Source organism: Dipteris shenzhenensis, chromosome 16 (genome assembly GCF_047967505.1).
Source record: "Dipteris shenzhenensis isolate YYH24624 ecotype China chromosome 16, Dip_SZ_1.0, whole genome shotgun sequence".
In the NCBI taxonomy this organism is placed as follows: Eukaryota; Viridiplantae; Streptophyta; class Polypodiopsida; order Gleicheniales; family Dipteridaceae; genus Dipteris; species Dipteris shenzhenensis.
This window is the reverse complement of record NC_141611.1, coordinates 38,599,260-38,605,076: the sequence shown is the minus strand read 5'-3', so window position 1 is coordinate 38,605,076 and position 5,817 is coordinate 38,599,260. Positions and strand designations below refer to the sequence as shown.

Here is a 5,817-nt window from a genome sequence, read left to right as displayed (position 1 = left end):
GCTTGAGACGAGAAAAGTTGGCAATAGAATGACGATACCAACTCGGGAAATGGCAGGAAATAGTTCATGTTACATTTGAGGATGATGGCGGGACTTCACTTTGGAGATAGTTTTTCATGCTTGCATACAAAAATGAATTGTGAAGGATTGGATTGTATAGGACAGAGTATGAGAGAGCAGGCAGAGGTTATGGCAACCGAGAAGGAAAAGTATTCTCCCAAGTAACAACATATGAAACACAGATTTGTAAAGGAGTGACGTCCCATAAATGGTTTTAGCACAAGTCTTTACAAATATTTCAATCTTTTTCTCTCTCTCTAGAATATGTTTTTTTCTATATACTCCTTTAATCTTCATCACTGGCATTTCAAAACACCCCATGGATGAAGGATTTACTAGGTGCAATGTTTCCAAAGGACTTCCTTGGTCAGTTGATCATTTACCGTGGACCAAGTACATACTAGAAAATTAACATTGATGCAACCAAAGGTTCATAATATTTTAGAATAAGACCATGGAAGGGCATTATTTACTTAAGCCAATGCCAACCACTAGGTATAATGTTTGCAAAGTACTTACTTGGTCAGTTGAAAATATTCCATGGAGCAAGGACTTACTAGGTCAGTCCAAAATGCAACTAAAGGTTCACAATAATTTAGAATAAGACAAGGTTCACAATAATTGAGAATAAAATGCTAATTACACAATCCCAACATTCAAGGGATTGATTAAAAAACACAATGCCAATAATTTTGACATAGAATGAAACGAAGTGTCATGTGTTGAATTCATATCATTTCATTAGTGTGCAATATTCCCATCATGATGTGGCACTTGACATTCATATCTCACCACCCCACGACCCCACGATTGTCAGGAAACTCTCAATACACATGCACATTTCACTTGTCACTATCTATTAGTGACATCACCCCACAACAACAGTTATTGCCCAATGATTATCACCAACATTTACTACCCCTCCACCCTCACTACCATCACCACCATAGCTTCCTCCATTCCTTATCCAAATCCTTCAACAAGCTTAACCCCTTCAATCACCACAAGATTAACCCCTTCCATTGCCCCTACGATGTCTCTGCTACTCCCTCTGATCGCTAGAGCGATGAACTACTTGGAGTTAATGGGCCAAGAGTGATAATGGACTAGTGGTTTACATCAACTATAATTGAGAAGTGAGGACTTAGTGGCTCATTAGCTAGTGACCATTAATTTGGGAGCTTAGATGTTAATTAGGATGTGATAGCCACACCCAATGGTAACATTGAAGCATTACGTTGTGCATGATAAAAAAGCAAGACCTTATTGAAAACTAAAGACTTAGGACTTAGAATAGGAATATGCCCATCCTTATGTGCAAGCTCTTCTCTCTAACAATTTGAGGCTTGAAGTTCAAGAGTATAGGAGTCTCTCTAAGACCTTGTGATTTGTGTGCGGTGACTAGGAATTCTACCTAGTGGTTTTGGAAGGAGAAAACACCCATTGATCTCAAGAGAAAGCTAGGACAATTGAAACAAATGAAGCTATCCATAAAAGACTATGCCCAATAGTTCTTGAATGTGAATGCATGTTTGGATGTAGCGAAAAGATCGACCACTAAAACTATGGTAGAATACTTCTATAAGGGGCCAAAATTGGATTTTGAATTTTGGTTGGTAGCCTGGTACTACCAATGGGTGCAAATGGGTTTAACACTTTGGTCAATGCAGCCAAAAGAGCTAAAGGATGCATAGGAAGAGTTTCCCTATTTTTTGAGCGAAGAAAAATTCGAGCGAAACATTGCAAAAAATGTTTGAATTTTGAGTTTCCATGTAGAGATTTGAAGCTTTAGACAAGACCTTTTGATTTTGTTTGAGTCACTGATTATGGGTCACTATAGAATGCATTCTATCCCTATGAGGAATTGCTCATTAGCCATATAGAATCTATGTGGTGCCATACTCTTGTGGAGAAGTCCATTAACACATGTCGTACTGGTTGCCTTTCTTTCCGAATGCCAGGAGAACTCGCCTTTTCCATCTTTATTCCCCATTCCCCTCTCCCATTCAATACATACATTATTCAAATTTAGCTTTTTAATTAAATGCTTACATTATTCACGGCATTCATTAACCAAACCAACCCATGGATATATATAAAATCACATATGAACTTGGACAAATGAGTTCAGAAGTCATAGGTCCAAAAACCTCACATCTATTGCCAAAGCAAAAGATACGATGTCTACCAATGGCGAGGGAAATAAATGTTATCTGCCCCTTCTAACATGCGTAGCTTAAGACTGAAAAATACCCACAAAGATGCATGATCAGATCTCATCCAAGTTTTCAAGAGAATGGCTTCCATGCATTCTTGTCTAAACAAGCAGACTCATACCTCACTGCACTCATCTCATCAATGTTCACATTGCGTCTCATAGAGCACCTTTTGGGGGCTCCTCATAATGTGGATCATCTATCATTGTCCTTGCCATATCTTTTGCATATGGTGGCAATACACTTTGTCACAAATAAAAAACACAATGCATTCAGACCCTAATGGACACATGACACACTCAACTGAAAGCATTCAAAAATCGAGACTCTTCCATTATCTTTTCTAGAACCGAAACATGCATTATGTGGAAAAGAACCACATTCTTATGCTTATGGTAAATGAAAGTAAAATAGAAGATCAATAATATCTGAAATAGTTCACATGTCAACACATAATTGCAGTCACAAGTGAAGCTTATATGAATGTCTATGTACATGTCCACTAGATTTCTATTTACCTTTTTGCAGTCGCTTGCCTCTTTTTGGACTTGCCTTTCCACCACCTTGCTGACTACCACCTAAAAGCTCCACTTGTGAGGCTGAGCCACCGGGGAGCCACCTTCAAAGTATGAGACTTCTATAACAAAACTGAAAGTCTAGAGGAGAAGAAAATCTGGAATGTCAACTTCACTTGCCGCCCCAGGAACTATAGTCTCTGGTGCGAAGTCAGCATTCTTCTTCAACTCTTTCTCTCTCTCAAGCACTTGTCCTTTTCTGCATCTATCCACCAAGGATAGTGCTCAAGCTCCCATCAAGAGAGGCTCCGAAGAGCAGGTGGATACATGCAGCATGACTCATCATTATTACTAACTAGCACCCACTACCGAGCCATAACAGGAATGGAGACAAGATGTTCTTTTCTTTCAAATGAGCAAAGTAATTGGAAAGAAACAATAAAAACATAAGTGTTAAGCATCATAGAAGCAGTGACAAAGGGTTTTGAATGATGTATCATCGATATAGAAGCCTCTTTGTAGCCATATCTTGCAATTTCACCTTCTTTGAGGTAGTCTTCTCTTCACTCTTATCCCCTTTGCACTCCAAAGGAAAAAGAAAATTTCTTGCCTCAAGTTTGACCTCCTCATAATAATCATATAGAGAACACTCTGGAGGAATAACCACACCGTGCCCATGATATCCTAAAAATCAATAAGAAGCTCTTGGGCCTTCTGACCAATTTTTTCAAGAAGCGCTTCTCTTTGTAGCCAACTAAAACAAAAATTTGAAATTTCACATCAAGAAATAGAAATGAATGTAAGACATATATTTATTTAATAACAACTAAAGACTTACACTCTATATACATGATCCCCTCAAGCAAGACCATAAGCTACCTTGGTTGCCTTGCTTGCCTCCAGTAAGGACAACCATACTATCTTTGTATGAATGGGGGCATCATACAATGCTATCATGTTCAATTTATCCAATGTGGCAAAGCTGTCGGGTCCCCACCCACGGGTCCCCACCCAATAGATAGGACTTTTGCCCGCCATTCATTCCCCAATTTTGGGTCAAGTATGTTCAGCATCTAAGGGGAAAGAAGAAATAGAATGGAAAATCGACTTGCCTATTTTTTATTCATACACATGCAGTAATGAATTACCTTGCCTTTCCTATCACCATAACGAGTAGCAAGCTCTCCAAGCTCCTTCTTCTCAAGCTTCTAAAGCTCTTCCACAGAACAAGTCAATTTTGCTAGCTCAAGCTTCTTGTTTAATGATTGGGATATGTGAACCTGTCAACCAACAAATAAACATGTGAGTAAAGAAACCCCACAAATAGAACAACTAACAAGACGCATCAATCAAACAAATGTAACTTACATTGTACATCAACTTCCCAAGGTATCTTCTGCTAAGAGGATACCAAGGCTCACTCCCCTTAGTATATTTTTTCCATATTTGAAATATTAACTTCCTATCCTTCTCAAAAAGTTCCTTCATGTAGCTTTCATGATCATCATAACAAATATTCAAGCAATTAATGAGCTCATCCCTGATAGGTGTGACCACGAATGCATGTGTATTCATGTTGAAATGTAAAAGCACGTCAAAATCTATTAAAGCCAGAAGTTCCAAAGAAGAGAAAACACAGGAAAGCTAATTTTGAAGCACTTACAAGTTCATTCTTATAGGGTAGAAAGCAAAGCTATTTCACTAACTCTTGTTGAATCAATGATAGTACACAAAACCCTATAGTTTTTCTATCTAGAATGGGAGTATCTCTCTCTTATCATGGATTGCCATGCAACCGTTCGATGGTTTCCCTCCAAGACATAGAACATTCTGTTTGAAAGATTCTGATGAATTTGACTTTCTAATATCTCTACTTCATATTCTTCATTCACAATTCTCCAATTGGGATCCCATTCTTGCTTATATGTCCTCAGACACAAATGTCTCCTCTCTAGTAGATGTCCAGCATGAAACTATGAAAGCTCCTTTCTCCGGCACATACCCTTTTATTCCTAAAGTAGCCTTCAATCCTGACACATCATCTCTTAGTCCCCTCGGATTAGCTGGCATAATGGAATGGGAGGGGACTCAAAGCAATTGAACATTCAAGTTTTTTGTAGAATGTCTTCTCCTTTATCCAAGTACGATCTATGCTCATGTATTGTCTCTTCTCTAGGAGGTGCAATCTCTGGACGTACAACGTAATGAACAATCTGCATAGATCCCTCTTTGGGACCCACATGAGTATCTATTTCATCACCCATTGCATTCCCACCTTCTTGGCTCTGCATCTCTTCAAGGACAAGTGGATCCTCTAGAGCTATCAAATGTTCAAGAGATTTCTCTCTTCCCTTTCTTTGGCCCACTCTTCTACCTTGTTTGCTCCCTCCTGGTTTTCCTCAACCTGTAGGACTGCTTCAAAAAACAAACAAGTCTAGCATTAGAAAGTAGTAAACAACATTGGAAAACATAAACAATTCTTAACTATAGTAAGAGACCACAAAATTTTGAAGTTAAAAAAATAGGATTCATTCAAATTCCAACAAACTTGCTACACAAAGCATTTCATGCTACTCAATGGGATGAATGAAACACAATGGATAGAATGCCAAGCAATGGAATGCATGCATCTATATGGAATGCATGCTACTTTATGGAATGCAAGGTACACAGTGCAAATCATGTTGACTGTATGCTAGCTACTCAATGAGTGCAAGCTACTCTCTGACCCTCCAATATTTGTTCATCCATAGTAATAGAATCTTCACCCACATCCTATCTGAGCTTCAAACTTCTATCTTTCCCCTTTGTAGAACCACATTTGATTAGTATCAATGACCATGTGGCCTCTTGACCATAAATATTTTGTAGAATGGGTGTGAGGGGATATAAGCAATTTACCATTTGCATGAGCATAGCATTGACCAATGACTACTAACATGAGCTTGTGCATTCCATTCCACTAATTAGATGGAACAAAGTGGAATATGGCCATGGTTTTGACTGCCAATGTATAAGGGCTTGGT

At 38.6% G+C, this 5,817-nt stretch overlaps 1 pseudogene; it reads right to left on the bottom strand.

The window, feature by feature from the left end:
- Positions 1 to 3,750: 3,750 nt before the first annotated feature.
- On the bottom strand, positions 3,751 to 4,572 carry LOC147892928 (uncharacterized; annotated as a pseudogene).
- Between the last annotated feature and the right edge of the window lie 1,245 nt (positions 4,573 to 5,817).